Source organism: Dendropsophus ebraccatus, chromosome 5 (genome assembly GCF_027789765.1).
Source record: "Dendropsophus ebraccatus isolate aDenEbr1 chromosome 5, aDenEbr1.pat, whole genome shotgun sequence".
NCBI lineage: Eukaryota > Metazoa > Chordata > Amphibia > Anura > Hylidae > Dendropsophus > Dendropsophus ebraccatus.
In genome coordinates, this window is record NC_091458.1 from 114,868,269 (window position 1) to 114,883,575 (window position 15,307).

General features: G+C 39.9%; 1 long non-coding RNA gene across 2 annotated transcripts; it reads left to right on the forward strand.

The window, feature by feature from the left end:
• Window positions 1-265: 265 nt before the first annotated feature.
• On the forward strand, window positions 266-4,337 carry LOC138792918 (uncharacterized). 2 transcript variants are annotated; one of them, XR_011363189.1, is made up of 3 exons: window positions 266-332; window positions 2,684-2,802; window positions 3,671-4,337. It is a non-coding gene; the product is annotated as an uncharacterized lncRNA (long non-coding RNA). The 2 variants fall into 2 exon arrangements; XR_011363188.1 differs by lacking the exon at window positions 266-332 and adding an exon at window positions 341-466.
• The last annotated feature ends 10,970 nt before the right edge of the window (window positions 4,338-15,307 follow it).

Genomic DNA, 15,307 nt, shown 5'->3' on the forward strand with positions numbered 1-15,307 from the left:
GCTTTATGTTTCTCCTAGAATAGAAATAATTAATTCATTATAATCATGAAACTGACTCCTGCTGGAATATCTCATGCTAAATGTCTGCCTTTTATTGTCCTACAACAAACATTGGTTCAGATAGTGCTAGGTGTTAGCAGAGCGGTGTATAAATAGCAGAATACCTAGGCACACCCCTAGTTATACAGGTAACATGTATTCAGTTATTACAGTTCTCATTTTGGAAAGTGCCTCTAAGACATTTGTAATTATTCTATTTCAGGTAACTTTGGGCTCACCAGCTGCAGAGGATTACTGAACGGCACACTTTCTTATTGCAGTTGCATAATGAGGTTTGTAAATTTGAACATGGAGGACACAGACACGCTTATGTTATTTGCAAATTCCAAATATACCCTAAAGCCAGCTGAACAGAGAACACTAGTCATAACAAGTATGAAGACCGCAGATAAGAAGAAAGACACTGGTAATTCTCTTTTGCTTAAAGGGTCATACACTTGTAAGACTCTAAGGATTATATTACCATCTTCTGTTATAAACAGAAGCCAATAGACATATATGAACAGAGCATCAATACTAATAGTGGATGGTCATAGAATTAGCTGAGTCACTGAATAGCCATTCAAGCCCTGTTCTGTGGCATTTATGAGCACAGTGTGACTTCCATTGTAGGGTCACTGGCATGGGTGTGGACCCTGAGGCTAGCATTTCTGAGGGCAGTGGCAATAATCTTTGATGGCTCTGAATGGCTTTTATCATCTATAGTATGGGGTACTGAGGCTGTCATTGTAAGCACTGGGACTTGGTCTGCTATGGCAGCTCTCAAGAAGCAACATGTAAAAAATTACATGGTAAAACATTTAACAATAATTACTTTTAACTCCCCATATAAATGCACATTCAGATAAGCAAATCTTTCATGTTTATTTAAGTGGAGAGCATGAGATAAACCCAGAGGCATAGCATAGCTTAAATGGATTGTGCCAGCAATATCACACATCCTCTATCCACATGACAGAAAATAAGTATATATCACAGTGGTCGGACTGCAGGGACCAACAGCAATCTCAAGAATGGATTTGTGAAACTTCTGACTGAATAAAGTAGTGGTCAAGTAGTACAGTCCCATGTAAATAACATTCTCCAGTAACCAGAGTTTCCAACACACAGCCCCATGTAAATAATATCACTTACCACTACTCAGACCTTCCATCACAGCCCCATTTGAACAGAATCTCCCACCTCTTCTCAACCTTCTCCAACATAAGGCTATGTTAATAAGGCTATGTTCACATTGTCATAGGTGTTTACTGCAGTGAGTTTCTGAGCGGCCCATAGACTTTGATGAACCCACAGAATTAATTAGTGACTGTATTAGTTCTATTTTACAAACATGATTCTGTCTGTCTTTTAAAGTCTATAGGCGCCTCATGAACATGCTACAGTATACGCCAGCAATCCCAAAGAAGCCCCTTATGGGTATAATACCCCAACGTTACATACAGATACCTAACCAAAGCACAACACAATTTTTGGGAAGAATATAATAATTTTATTGATACATGATTAAAATCACCTTAAAATGTACATTGAAAAATCATGATATGACGTTGATACAGAACCGGATCCACAACAGACTAAGGCAAGGGCTACATGGAAACTTTGAGGTCATGTGACTTTGCACCTAACTTTAGTTAATGGTGTCTAGTGTTGAGCGAACCTGACAAAATGTTCAAGTTCGGCAACATTATGCGAACCAGAATGCTCTTTGTTGGATTCTCCTCGGTTGCAGAAGTTTTATGCTGTGCCAGGGCTGCCAGGAAAACATGGACAGGAACCCAGTGCAATGGCTCAAAAGTGTATGTACATTCATAAAGGGGGAAAAAAAATTTCACAGGTTACTGATACTGTCCACACTGATTTATTTACATAAAGTAAATAGATCCTGAATGTAACATAGCAATGCATACACAAATATTACCCAAGTGAGTATCCCCTACAAAAATAGTAAGGGGAAACAGTAACATTAAAAAAATAAACACTATGGACACAGGAAAAAAAAAAAGGGAGCCCAGCCGAACCAGACATACGTTTCACTCAAGATGGCTTCTTCTGGGGCACTACAGTTATAGTGCACTGTGACCCAGAAGCCGAGCCAGCACCTCTCCAGTCCTTGTACCACATGCCCTCCCTGCCACACCCTAGCTCCCTGTTGGCGAGGATTGTGGAACCCTGCGGCCGAAAGATCATCCGGCCGGTACTGAAGCACGGAAATGGCCAGGTCACGGAACGGCCAGTCTCTATACGTAGTGTGAACATAGCCATAGTTTTAATTTTTTATTTATTAAACTATGTACTGTGAACCTCATAGTCATTTTTGAAATCTGTTTAATTTTTCTTTTTCTTTTCTTTTTTTAGAGTAATGATTACTGTGTTATGGTGTTATGCACCTAATAACATGAGCATCTATTATTCATGGCAGATATCTCAGTTATTTGTCTGTATATTTTTGATATATACTGTGGCCTGTGGCTTATGGAACAGCTGTTTGTTTTCTAGAATTTCATGGGTTGAATTTTGCCTAGAATATGCCATTACCCGCTAATATGATCTGGGGTTGTTAGCAAATGCAACACGTATTGCACATCAAAGACGATACAAACTTGTTTTTTTATTGTGACAGCTGGGAATTCAGAATCAATCGATAAAATAAGACATAGAGATTTCTAGCATTCCTGTATCTTCCAAGAACGGCTGCAAGGACCTTCCCTGGAAAGAAAACAAATGGCTGATAAAGTCATGGTAATTCCGACTATTTTATATATGTACAAAAGTATTTTTGTTATTATCTTCTTTGCTTGTGGGATCCTATGTTGTGCACAAAACACATGGATAGAGTATTCATTCGGTTAAACCAGACTGTGTTCCAAATGGAACCAATTAAATGGTAAATACCTTTCACTGGAAATTGTTGCATAACTTGTGAGCTGTTGAAATGTGTTTTCTGTGTGTAAGATACAGATAAGAGGCAGTTCTAGGAGAGCAAGGGTTAATCCTATTATGCTTTTATGTGAAGTTTAAAATTTCTTAAGCATTAGCCAGGTGGTTGCAATTTATTCCCAATGGTAGCAATGCTGTGCACATGTCTGTAATACCTGAACGTATTAGGTAAAAAAAAAAAACTGCCTATTTGAACAACTGAAGCATCTGTGTAAAGCATAAGGGAGGGACAGAGCAGCATTTTGAGATACTTATGAGACAGAAAGTCCGTGTAGGGCTACCTTAGTTTTCCTTTGCAGCAAGAATATTTTTAGACAAAAAGCCACCATGGCAAAAATTTACACAATTCCCCATTGCGGTGGTGGTTGACACCAAAACAAGAAAGACAGACTTGATGGATGGCTTGCAAAGAATGGAACCTACAAAATAAGTAATACTGCCAACCTGAGGCGGTCTTTTCTATCTAGGGTGGTCTGTGATATGGGCCATTGCTTTGTGGCATACAGTTAGCATTAGTACTTAGACTAAAAACAGATGTACAAACAGACTCATTGGGGCTAAATGTAAGAATAAAGAGCAGGAGGTTAGTCACATCAGCCGTATTATTGGATTATTATGTTGAATTAGGAAGCAGTAGCATAACTGATCAATTTTTCTAAATATTCCACAGAAATGTGCTTTATTTATTAGATAAGCTTGGATAAAGTCATGGGGGAAGATTTATCAAACATGGTGTGAAGTGAAACTGGCTCAGTTGCCCCTAGCAACCAATCAGAAGTGGAGGTGAGATTTCTCAGACGGGACTCGAAGATGACGTAAGAAGACACCAGGGGAGCAGAGAGAGGAAAGAACAGCTTGTTTGTAATCTCTATAATTATTTCATATGGAATGCAGGAATTTATGAAAGCAAAAAGACGACCTGCCCGGTCTCTTTAATTCACATTCCAATCAAGCTTTCTTTCGTCAGCCTTTCAATCATACAATTCTTATATGTGATGGGGGTAGAAGGAAAATCAAAGTTTGGATTCTTTAGGTTTGAAAGAAAATGTCTTGCCTTGACATGAGGTGAAAAAAAAAATCATGCATTACACATAGGCTGAACACAAGACTTATTGTCCTAAAAGATTCATCAAAATGACTGGTAAATAATTTGCTATGCTTTCTTTACAATGTCTCTGTCTTTGACTCACTGGTGTTTTTTAATGTCACGTGGTACTGTAGCTCGGATGACTCATTCTTTTACAAACAGCAGTTATGTACTTTGCCTTATTGCACTTCATGCTCTCCTATTGTATCTAACCTAGTTAAAGTTGATTTTCATTAAATAAGTAACATTAAGGGTGGGTTCACACATAATCTCAGCAGATTTCAAGCTGCGAGTTCCATAGCAAAATCTGCTGCGATTCCTGGTACTGTCATTTTGAATAGGTTTACATACTCACAGAGGAATTTTCATTCCCCTGCAAGTATGTAAAGTGCCATGCCCCTTTACCCGTCATGGTGCAGTGAATATTTTACCAGTTCAGGTTTTGGCCTGTGGCTCCCGGCATACTGACGTCCCGCTCAGCCAATCAGTGCATCCACTGATTGGCTGAGTAGGACGTTAGGGTGACAATAGCCACAGAAGCAGGCTGGAAACGGACCGGAAAGTACTCAATGGGCCGCCGCTGGTTAAGGGGGATGGGGTTTACATACTTGCAGTGGAACAAAAATCCCGCTGTGAGTATGTAAACCTATTCAAAATGACAGTAGGAATTGCAGTGATTTCGCTGCAGAACTCACATGGTGAAATCTGCTGTGATTTGCTACGTGTGAACCCACCCTAAAGGAGTTTTCTGTTTTGGACATAGCACTAAACCAGATAAGAATCAGGTGATTATTATTATTAATTTTTAAAGCGCCATTAATTCCTGAGCGCTATACAATAGATAGGGGTAACAAGCAGGAACAATACAAGATCAGGACACATTACATGAAGGCAAAAGACAGGCTGGTACATGGGAAAGAGGACCCTGTCCGCGAGGGCTTACAATCTATAAGGTACAGATGGTAAAGATGGCGTAGAGATGGTACCTGAAACTGTGGGATTCTATGATATGTCCCAGGCCAGAAGTATAGATGGAGAAAAGGCCCGAGTAAAGAGCCTTGGGGAACACCAACAGTAAGAGGACGAGGAGAGGAGGTGGTGTGGGAATGGGACACACTAAAAGTGCGGTTGGAGAGGTAAGAGGAGATCCAGGAGAGGACTAGGCTAGTGACACCAAGGGATGAGAGAATTTCTAGGAGGAGAGAATTGTCAACTGTCTCGAAGGCAGAAGATAGGTCAAGGAGAAGGGGCACAGAGTATTGGTGTAAGGTTTTGGCAGTTAACAAGTCATTAGCCACTTTGGTGAGGGCAGTTTCTATGTAGTGGTGGGGGCGGAAGCCGGATTGCAAGGAGTCAAAAAGCGAGCTGGATGAAAAGTGGGAGGATAGTTCATGGTAGACATGTTGTTCCAGGAGTTTTGAGGCAAAGGGGAGAAGTGGAATGGGGCGGTAGCTGGATAAGGAGGTAGGGTCAAGGGATGGCTTTTTAAGGATTGGTGTGATGGTTGCATGTTTAAATGGAGATGGGAAGACGCCAGAAGTTAGTGATAGATTGAAGAGATGGGTTAGTGCTGGGACAAGTGCTGAGGAGAGGTTGGGGATAAGGTGGGATGGGATTGGGTCAAGTGCGCAGGTGGTGAGATGTGATGTGGAGAGTAGTATGGAGTAAATGTTCTTCAGTGATGGTGGAGAGGTAAGTTAGTGGGGACGAGCACTGAACAGGCATGAGGGGGAGCTGAGGGGACTGTAAGGTGAAGCTTATACTGATGTCATCGATTTTCTGCTTGTAAAATGTGGCAAAGTCCTCAGCAGAGGAGAGAAGTGGGGGGCGGAGAAGAGAGTTGAAGGTGTTAAACAGTTGCCTAGGGTTGTGAGATTAGGAAGATATGAGGGAAGAAAATTAGTCCTGTTTAGCAGAGGTGGGGGCAGACTTGAAGTCAAGGAGTGCTCGCTTGTATGTCTGGAAGTCTTCCTTGGAGTGGCTTTTCTTCCAGTGCCGCTCAGCAGCTCTGGACATTCGCCTTAGTTTGGTTAGGTCAGTGTGCCAGGGCTGTCTGTTGATGCGTGGTGTTCTCTTTTTCGTGAGAGGGGTGACAGAGTCAAGGGATGAGGTTATTGTGGAATTGTAGAAGGTCGCGGCTGTGTCAGTGTCGTTCAGAGAGTGTATGGTGGAGAGTGGCAGAAGGGAGTCAGAGAGTGAGTGAATATTAAGGTTTCTGAGGTTCCTGCGAGGGTGGGCGAGGTTCTGCACGGGGGGGTGGGGGACAGATGAGGAGATTAGAGAAGAGAATGTTAGAAGGTTGTGGTCCTAGAAATGTTCATATACCTAATGGTTAACCTTAGTAAAACAGACAGAGATCTGCTGGTGAGTGAGCAAACCTCATTGGCTGGTTTGATCTGCATTTGGTAAAATCAACCGTTATCAACCGTACATCTATCTGTGACCAATAACGGTGCATTTACATGGCTGTATAAACAACACAGCAATCGATAGTTAATCACACCTTGTAAAGGCACTGCAGGCAAGTGCTGATCTCTCTGATCAAACTATGGGTTGACCTGTGTCTTTTTTCAACCTTACCAAGATTTGACCAACTTTTGGTGGAAATCTATGAAGAGCAAAAGGGAGAGCAAGAAGCTGAAAAGAGAAGCATTGAGCAGTAGGGCTCTAGACATCCAGACCCTAAAACTTTTGTTACATGACAGTAATACAAGAACCAACATATTTGAAATAAACAGAGAAATGGTGTCATGGACGACATTCACTCCTCGCAATACAATAGTATAACTTGTAAAAAAAGATAGGTCTGAACTCATTTGGGTTACATTGACCATCAACAACTGATATAATGCAACTATTTTATATTAAAATATTATCTGAAAATACAGATGTCATTTTGAATCCAATAAGAATAGGTTGTCGGACAGTAAAATTTGAAGGTTGACTGTCAGTTAGTACCCAAGCATGTGCGGTAATTATAATGTGACATTATAATTATGGCAGACAGCTTTAAAGGTTTAGTTGTCTTCTACAACAACCTTACTACTTGTAATGCATTTCTTTGGAAAGTTTCACTGCTAGGAAATACATTTGTACAATTCATTGTTACTGCAATCAGATATGTTACCATTATACTTTCCTCTTTCTACCTTCCAGGTAAATGCATGTTATTTAAAAGGAGGTGGTGTCTTGTTGACTCTAACCTTACATCATCATTCTGGCAGAATGCCAACAGTAAGGCAGACATCAGTATAATAAAGGCACACAGTCATCAAGTACTGTAAACACATAAAAGCACATAGGGCACCACAAGTGTATGGGTGTGGGTGTATTTATTTATCAAGTATTAAGGCACCATGATTATTTTAAAATATTAAGAAGAAAATAGTAACTAAAAAATTAACTACCTCAACTAAAAATTTGCACATTTTTGGCAGTGGGTGGCAGAATATCTAAACCATCACCCATTGTTTAATAAAAATAAAAAAAAAAAGTTACCTCCAATGATTAAATATATTATCCATGGAACACTAAACACAGAAAATGCAATTTTTGTCCCTATTTTTCCCATATTGCAATTAATTTAAAATAATATGTGTATAAAAAAAATCTTCCATGTGTGTCTGTAACAGGCAGCAGGTGTGGACCCGCTGTGCTACCAGATCGGTTTGACTTTGAATTTAAAGGCCATATTAGATGGCTTGACCCACAAGCAAGGTCTGTCTACTAGATCGGCACTTGGTTACCAAGCCCATTACATGGCTCAATAATTGTGCTGCCAGCTGCACACCACCTATTACATTGGGAGATGTGCAACCAGTGGCCAATAATTTTTTGATGTGTTGAAAAACTGTTTGCTTGCTTGTCAGCTGATCGTGGTAAAAAAAAATATTGGCGTAATATCGGCAGATATCCAGAGTGGAGCTCTCCGCCGCAGAATTCCACCTGCCTTCTGTTTCAATGGGACGGCTCGTGAGCCCTCCGATAGACACACTGTTAGACACTGAGGCAGACGGGAGCTCTCCGCTGCGGAATTCCACAAATTTTGCTCAGTGTAAACAGGCCCTTACACAGAGAGATATCTGCCTGATTTGGCAGATAATTGCTCTGTGTAATAGGGCATAGAGAAACAGTATAGGTTCAGGAAGAATAATTAGGAGCACACTACCACATATATGCCACTTAAATTCTCATTATTTTCTAGTTTCGAGTATGCTTAGAAAACCACCTTAAATTCTGTAGTTTACATACTAAAACTAAGTGTTTGAGCTCAGGTTAAATGCTACAACTAAATTCCAATCCACATTTCCCTGTTCCTCATCTGAAAGGGAAGTGTAATATTTAACATCCACATTTTGCATAATAACTGCACTTTGTAGAAAGGAGAACAATTCAAACTTGCTGACTTTTTGAAGTTATATTTCAAGGGGAAGTGTATTTTTATTAGCCCTTCATCTATTCCTCACCCATGAGGAGAATTAAATGAAACATGAGCTCCTCAGCAATGCAATATTCATGCCTCCGGATATGCAAGATACAGAATTCATATTACCATTCTGGTTATTTTAGAAGAATGGTTACTAGGAATACAAGCCATACCATGGGCACAATAGTAGAGGGGTAAGCACCTTGCAGCATTAGGGCTGGACTTGCTGGCCTAGTGCAAAGATTTAATGGTGTGTCCACAATCCTAAACATTTTACTTACAGTTGTCTGATGTCTAGACGGTCAATTCAGGATCAGGACTATTTAGAAGGACAATTGTTTAGACACATTTATGGGAAAGGTTTTAAACCAAGGGAGATGTCTTCTCTGATTGTAGTCATTCATTCATTCAATCATTCATTTTTCTACTCTATCCAAGCCAGATGAACATAAGAGCATGTGCCTCTTAGTAAATCTGGCCGTGGAAAAGGGGATGGGGTCTAATAAATGTCCCCTATTATGCCTACCTGTCTGCCGATGTATTATCACGGTGTCGACATTGTTCCCCGCTGACTGCAGAACTTCCACTTCCAAGGCAAACACGTCTCCGCTCAGCCAATCATTGGCCAAGTGGCTTTTCCATCTAAGTCAGTGATTGGCTGAGTGGGCTGTCACTCCTGAGTCAAGTTCTCGAAGGAGTACCAGTTTGCTTCATACAGCCCCACTGCTCATGCTCCGTACAGTACAGAACGTTTAGGTAGGTTCACTTTCAAAAGGACACAAGGCTATTTTCATCAGATCTAGAATTCAGTTGTAAAGAAGGGATTTTCCAGACATGACCTCTACGAGAAAACACTGTTTTACAAATATATTCAGCAATGCAAACATAGTCTCATTTTGCAAACAGTATGTGTCACACACTAGATAAGGCAGGAGCCATTGATTGGGTGAATAAATGATCTTACCTTGCAAGTGACTAAGAGATTAGTTTGTATGTTAGATACTTATTCTGGAAAACAGTAGTTAGGTGCTTGAAAGAAAATCCATACAAACGACCCCTAACAGTGTAATTGGCTTCATCTTTAGGAAAATTAAGAATGTTATTTCTTTTCTTTTCTTTTAAATTTGTTGCAAGGATTCTATAGCTGCATTGCATGTTATATTATGCAGACTGTAGGTAGGAGTGCCTACAACTAATCTGCATATAAGACATTACCTGCCAATGAAAAGAAGGGCTAGATGTGTTGGATTTTTTCTGCTCAACTCTATTGTTCTGGGAGAGATAAGCTGGTGCCAGAGCTGTCTGTAGCTTACTCCTCCCCTCCCCATAGAGAAAACATAAACATTTGGACATGGCAAACATTCGTCCAACAGTTTGTATGTATGGCCACTTTAAGACAGGCCAAAGGCAGGTTTTAGATACCCAATATGTAAATTTACTGTAACATATATGTATTACAGTGAACTGTATACTCAATCTAGTATATTAACGCTCCTTATGAGAAGCAGAACAAAACCAAGTTTTCCTTATCCCCTTAACGACAAGGGGTGTACATTTATGCCCCTGCAGCCTGGGCCTTGGCGCAAACGGGGATAAATGTACGCCCCGCCTACCAAGCTACAGAGCGGGCTATCTGCAGCCAGGCCCTCACCCTCAATGGCGGCCTGCCGCGATCACGCGGATGCCCACCACTAACCCCTTAAACGCTGCATCTCCGGTCAGTTACAGATCGGGATCCCTGCAGAGTGTCTGCAGGGTCCCGATCAAACTGCCCGACTGCTGGAGGTATACAGCTTACCTCCGTGCAGTCTGATCTTAAATCTTCTGATAGAGTCTGCCACAGCCAGGCTCTATCAGAAGTTCACAGATAACACTAATCCCTGCTATGCTACAGCATAGCAGTGATCAGTGTATACAATCTAATGTATGCATGTAAAAGTGTATAAAAAGTGTATAAAGACTATAAAAGTGTAAAAAAAAAACAATAAAAGTTTTAAAAAATGTCCCAAAGTCACTACCCCAATAAAAATAAAAATCCTCCCCCCTTCCCATTTTATACATAAAACACATGAAAATAATAAAGCTAATTAACATATAATATACCGTAGAATGTGTAATCGTCCGATCTATTAAAATAAAACAATATTGTTCCCTCACGGTGAACGGCGTAAAAAAAGGCGGTAAAAAATCACAAAGATTCCTTTTTTTTAAATTACATTTTAAGTATAAAAATTAATAAAAAGTGATCAATACGTCCGACCTAGAAATATATATCTGTGCTATAATATCTATGCTATAAGAGTCACAATAGGGCCATTTTAAATATACCTATTTGCAAAAAAAAGTTTTACTGCTAATAGAATGGTAAAACGTTAGAAAACCTAGTAAACAGGCATATTGCTGTGTTCAGACCGACCTATAGAATAAAGAAAAAATGTCAGTTTTACCGTAAAGTTCATTACGTAAACATGGAACCCCGCCCAAAATTTGGGGAATCACATTTTTTGACTCAAATTCACCCCATAAATCATATTTTGGGGGTTCAGTCATTCATTTTATGGTAGATTGAAAGATGCCATTACAATGTACACCTGCACCAAGACCTTACATGGCCCTGTAGGTGGGAAAAATAATTTCCTATACAGCAATTCACTTTCATTTTTTTGTCTGCTTTATTCTCTTTTGGTGTTTTACATGTAATATAGATGTAAAGTTTTATATAGAAAACAGTTTTAATACTCCCAGAACTAGAAAAAGTCCTGTGTATTATGTTTCCGTCTTCCACATTGAGTGACTGACAGCTTCTCTAAGCAGGGGGTGCGAGCAGTCAATCATTTTGGGGTGTGGGCGACAGAAGTTGGTCTCACGGGTTCTCGCTATGAGGCCCAGCAGCATTTTATCATCTTTTTACAAGAAAAAGTGAGTTGCTAAGGCACATATCTATTTCAGGTTTTCTTTTGATTTTAAAGATATAAGAATAATCTAGTTATGTCCCTGAAAGTCCCTAAAAATCTAATACCTTCTATACAGAATGTTGTTAAACATAATAAAGTGCTACAAGAAGCTCTGTGGTAAGGAATAATGGAGGCTTGTCTATCACTCACCGAATATCTGTTTATACACAATGTAGCCACAATATGCTCCACGGAAGGTGAAGAAGTACACAGAGCGATATAATTGTTTTATTGGATTTACAGCAAAGTCACTGTCATTAAAAATAACGTTTGCCATGTCATCAGGCATGTCAGAAGTTATTGATCACAGCAGGTCTCACTGTGCCATTTACTCCCTGACCGTATCGTAAAAGCCAATTCCGACAATGCAAGTCTATGGGGGAGATTTATCAAAGGGTGTAAAATTTAGACTGGTGCAAAGTGCTCACAGCAACCAATCACAGCTCCTGTTTCTTTTCATCAGAGCTGGAAACTGAGCTGTAATTGGTTGCTGTGGCCAGTTTGCACCAGTCTAAATTTTACACCCTTTGGTAAATCTCCTCCTATGAGTCTACACTGTCGGAATTATCAGCTGGACGGGGAGTAAATTATGCGTCTGCTGCGCTCTCTCTTCAGCCATATCTCCTGATTGCATCTGGTCTCAGCGGTGAGATCTGCTGCGATCAATAACTTTCGACATGTCTGTTAACATGTCAAAAGTAATTTTTTATGGCGGGTACTCTTCAAACATATAAATATGTAGCTTCTGTAAGGCATGCATTGGCCAAAGATGAATCTTCAAAAAATGTTTACACAAGGTGGATTATCCTTCGGGGGGAACACTTTTCGCTACAATGTTGAACAGACTGTAATGCAGGGGTAGGAACCCTTGGCTCTACAGCTGTTGCAAAACTACAACTCCCATCATGCCTGGACAGCCAAAGCCAAAGCTTGGGAGTTGTAGTCTTGCAACAGCTGGAGAGCCAAGGTTCCTTACCCCTGCTCTAATGCAAACTGATGCATGACAAACCTTTATGTCCCTATACTAAAAGTGCATCAATGGGCAAAATAACATTTCTGGCTTTTTTCTTTGTCCTACAACACCCACACAAAAATGGAAAAATACAAGATCAACACAGAACTTCTGTATTGTGTTTGTGTGATAAACTAATGTCATGTTTTTTTATACAGCCATGTACATGAATTATTATACTGATAATGAACCACAGTGCAGATTGTTGGTAAGTATAACTTGATGATGATGACGATTAGACTACAGCTACACTACATGCACTAAAGTGTCTCAGCCTTTACAAATTATTCCCCATATGTTTGTATAATATAATTTACTGTATCTTGGAACTGGTTGCTTCATTGTTATAATATAAATAACATGTACGACAAACCATAGAACATTCTGAACAATTTTGAAAGCAGTCCAGCAAATTGTAATGTTCATTATCAAGTTAACTGGCCTTTGGCATCAGATTGGAGCTGGTATGTATCCAGGTCTTGAAAATCCTAAGACACAGGAACAACAAACAGCTTTTGTTTATTGATGCGGAGAAAATTCCTCTCAATAAACATCATCTGCAAATGCATAAAGATGGACCTGTGCCTCCGATATGTCAGGAATACAATTACTGCAAGGAAGAAATGCTTCACTGAAATATTTCTTTTCATAGTACAGCCATAAACGATAGATAGATAGATAGATAGATAGATAGATAGATAGATAGATAGATAGATAGATAGATAGATTGTCCTGGGGTATAGAATAAAGAATGGCCAGGAGATCAGCAGAGACTTAGGCACTACGGATGATTGAACCTGTCAAAAGTTTGGTTCAGCAGGTTTGCCGAACTTTAAAGAGGTTATTCAGCGCTACAAAAACATGGCCACTTTCCCCCTACTGTTGTCTCCAGCTTGAGCGGGGTTTTGAAACTCCATTGAAGTAAATGGAGCAAATGGAGTAAATGGAGTAAATGGAGTCCATTGAAGTAAATGGAGCTTAATTGCAAACCGCACCTGAACTGGAGACAACAGTAGGGGGAAAAGTGGCCATGTCTTTGTAGCGCTGGATAACCCCTTTAATGTAATGTTCGAGTTTGTGCCAAACAGAACTTTAACAAGTCGCTCATTATATTTACATGTCCATGTTCCCCCGGAGTCCTTCTTCTCTGGTCCAGTCCTGTTATGCCATATTCTCCAGTAAAGACTTGCTCAGCCAATCACAAGTCGCGTTGCTGTCATGTCCCAGTCAGCCTGTGGGCTGAGCACCATGTATCTTAAACAAGAGATCTTAAAACTTCTAAATAGAAGAATAGCATTTTGCAGCAACAAACCAGCTTTCCCGGGTGGAGAAAACATGCATTTGTACTTTACATTGTTCCAGGCATTTTGAAAAGTTTTGAGCAGTCAGGGATTAGGTGTTTAGACTCCACTGATCGATCCAGCAGGGAGTGGATAGGCACTTCTCTCCCTGGATTGCTACCTTTTCCATCTGTCTGCAAGAGACAAGCTCCCTAGACTTACAATGGAGCCTATCTTCTACAACTAATCTCCTGAAACTAATACTTTTATAATTTGCCCATAGAAACCAAAATATTTAGCAATGTTTGTTAAGATATGAAAGCTGGTGATTGGTTGTAGTGGGCCACAAATTACACCAGTTTTTTTTTTCCACATAGATTGATAAATCTGGGCCATGAAGTACAGTTGTGTCCCACTCCCAGCTCTGTGTAATGATTGATGGGCAGTGTCAAATCCTAAACATTTTTGAATATTGGTAAGGACTGAGCTCATGGTATAATGGCACTATTTACTATCGCAGTAAAAGTTTTGCCGTGATTCCCTCAAAATCGTGGCAAACGCAAAGTAAAAACAAAGAGGGAGATTTATAAAACATGGAGTAAAGTGAAACTAGCTCAGTTGCCCCTAGCAACCAATCAGATTCCAGCTTTCATTCCTCACAGCCACTTTTTAAAATGAAAGGTGGAATCTGATTGGTTGCTAGGGGCAACTGAGCCAGTTTCACTTTACACCATGTTTGATAAATCTCTCCTCATGTGTTAACACAGTTTAAGAAGGCCTAGGCTTGAAATAAACAGTACCATCATTCATAAACCAATCTACTTAGATTGGCCAAAAAACATCAAAATGTTGCTGTTACCTATCTTTGCTATGTGAATAACAAGAGAAAGAAATTTTTTGAAAAATGTAGATCAGACATTGCCTGGTTACATATAAGCAAACAAGTATCTTTGGGACATGATTGTGCAACATACGCATACAATAGCTTTATTCACTGTATCGACCCTTTAAATTATTTTTTATGTGCCGAAATACTGTCAGTTCTTGTTTTGCTCTAGATAAGCAGGTTAGTAGACATTAGCTATTAGACCTTTTACAAAGCCATAAAGTGCAGGCACAGGCTGTACCATCAAATAAACAACAGCCTCCTTCTCCAGGCCAAACTGTTGGTTTCTGGCCAGCAGATTAACGTCTTGAGATTTACTGGCAAAACATCTCCTTTGATTGTTTCTGGCAAGAGCCACTGTTTCCAGTGAGAACAAAGCAAACAAAAGTAACACATGCGAGAAATCAGAAGTGATAATGAACAGGTTGCATGTACAGAACTTCACCTTTAGTTTTATATTTCCCTTTGCAAACTTGGAGGACTGTGATTAGTAAATGAATTGTGAAGCTCCAGGGTCAATTTACATGTTATACTATGGAGCAGTGTTATCAGGGCAAGTCTACAGGGCAGCACGATAAAAGTGCAGTTTATAGCAGCTGTAGATGTAAAATTGCACAGGAAATACAGTATTATGGCGAAAACTTTTATAGCCAGTAAATGGC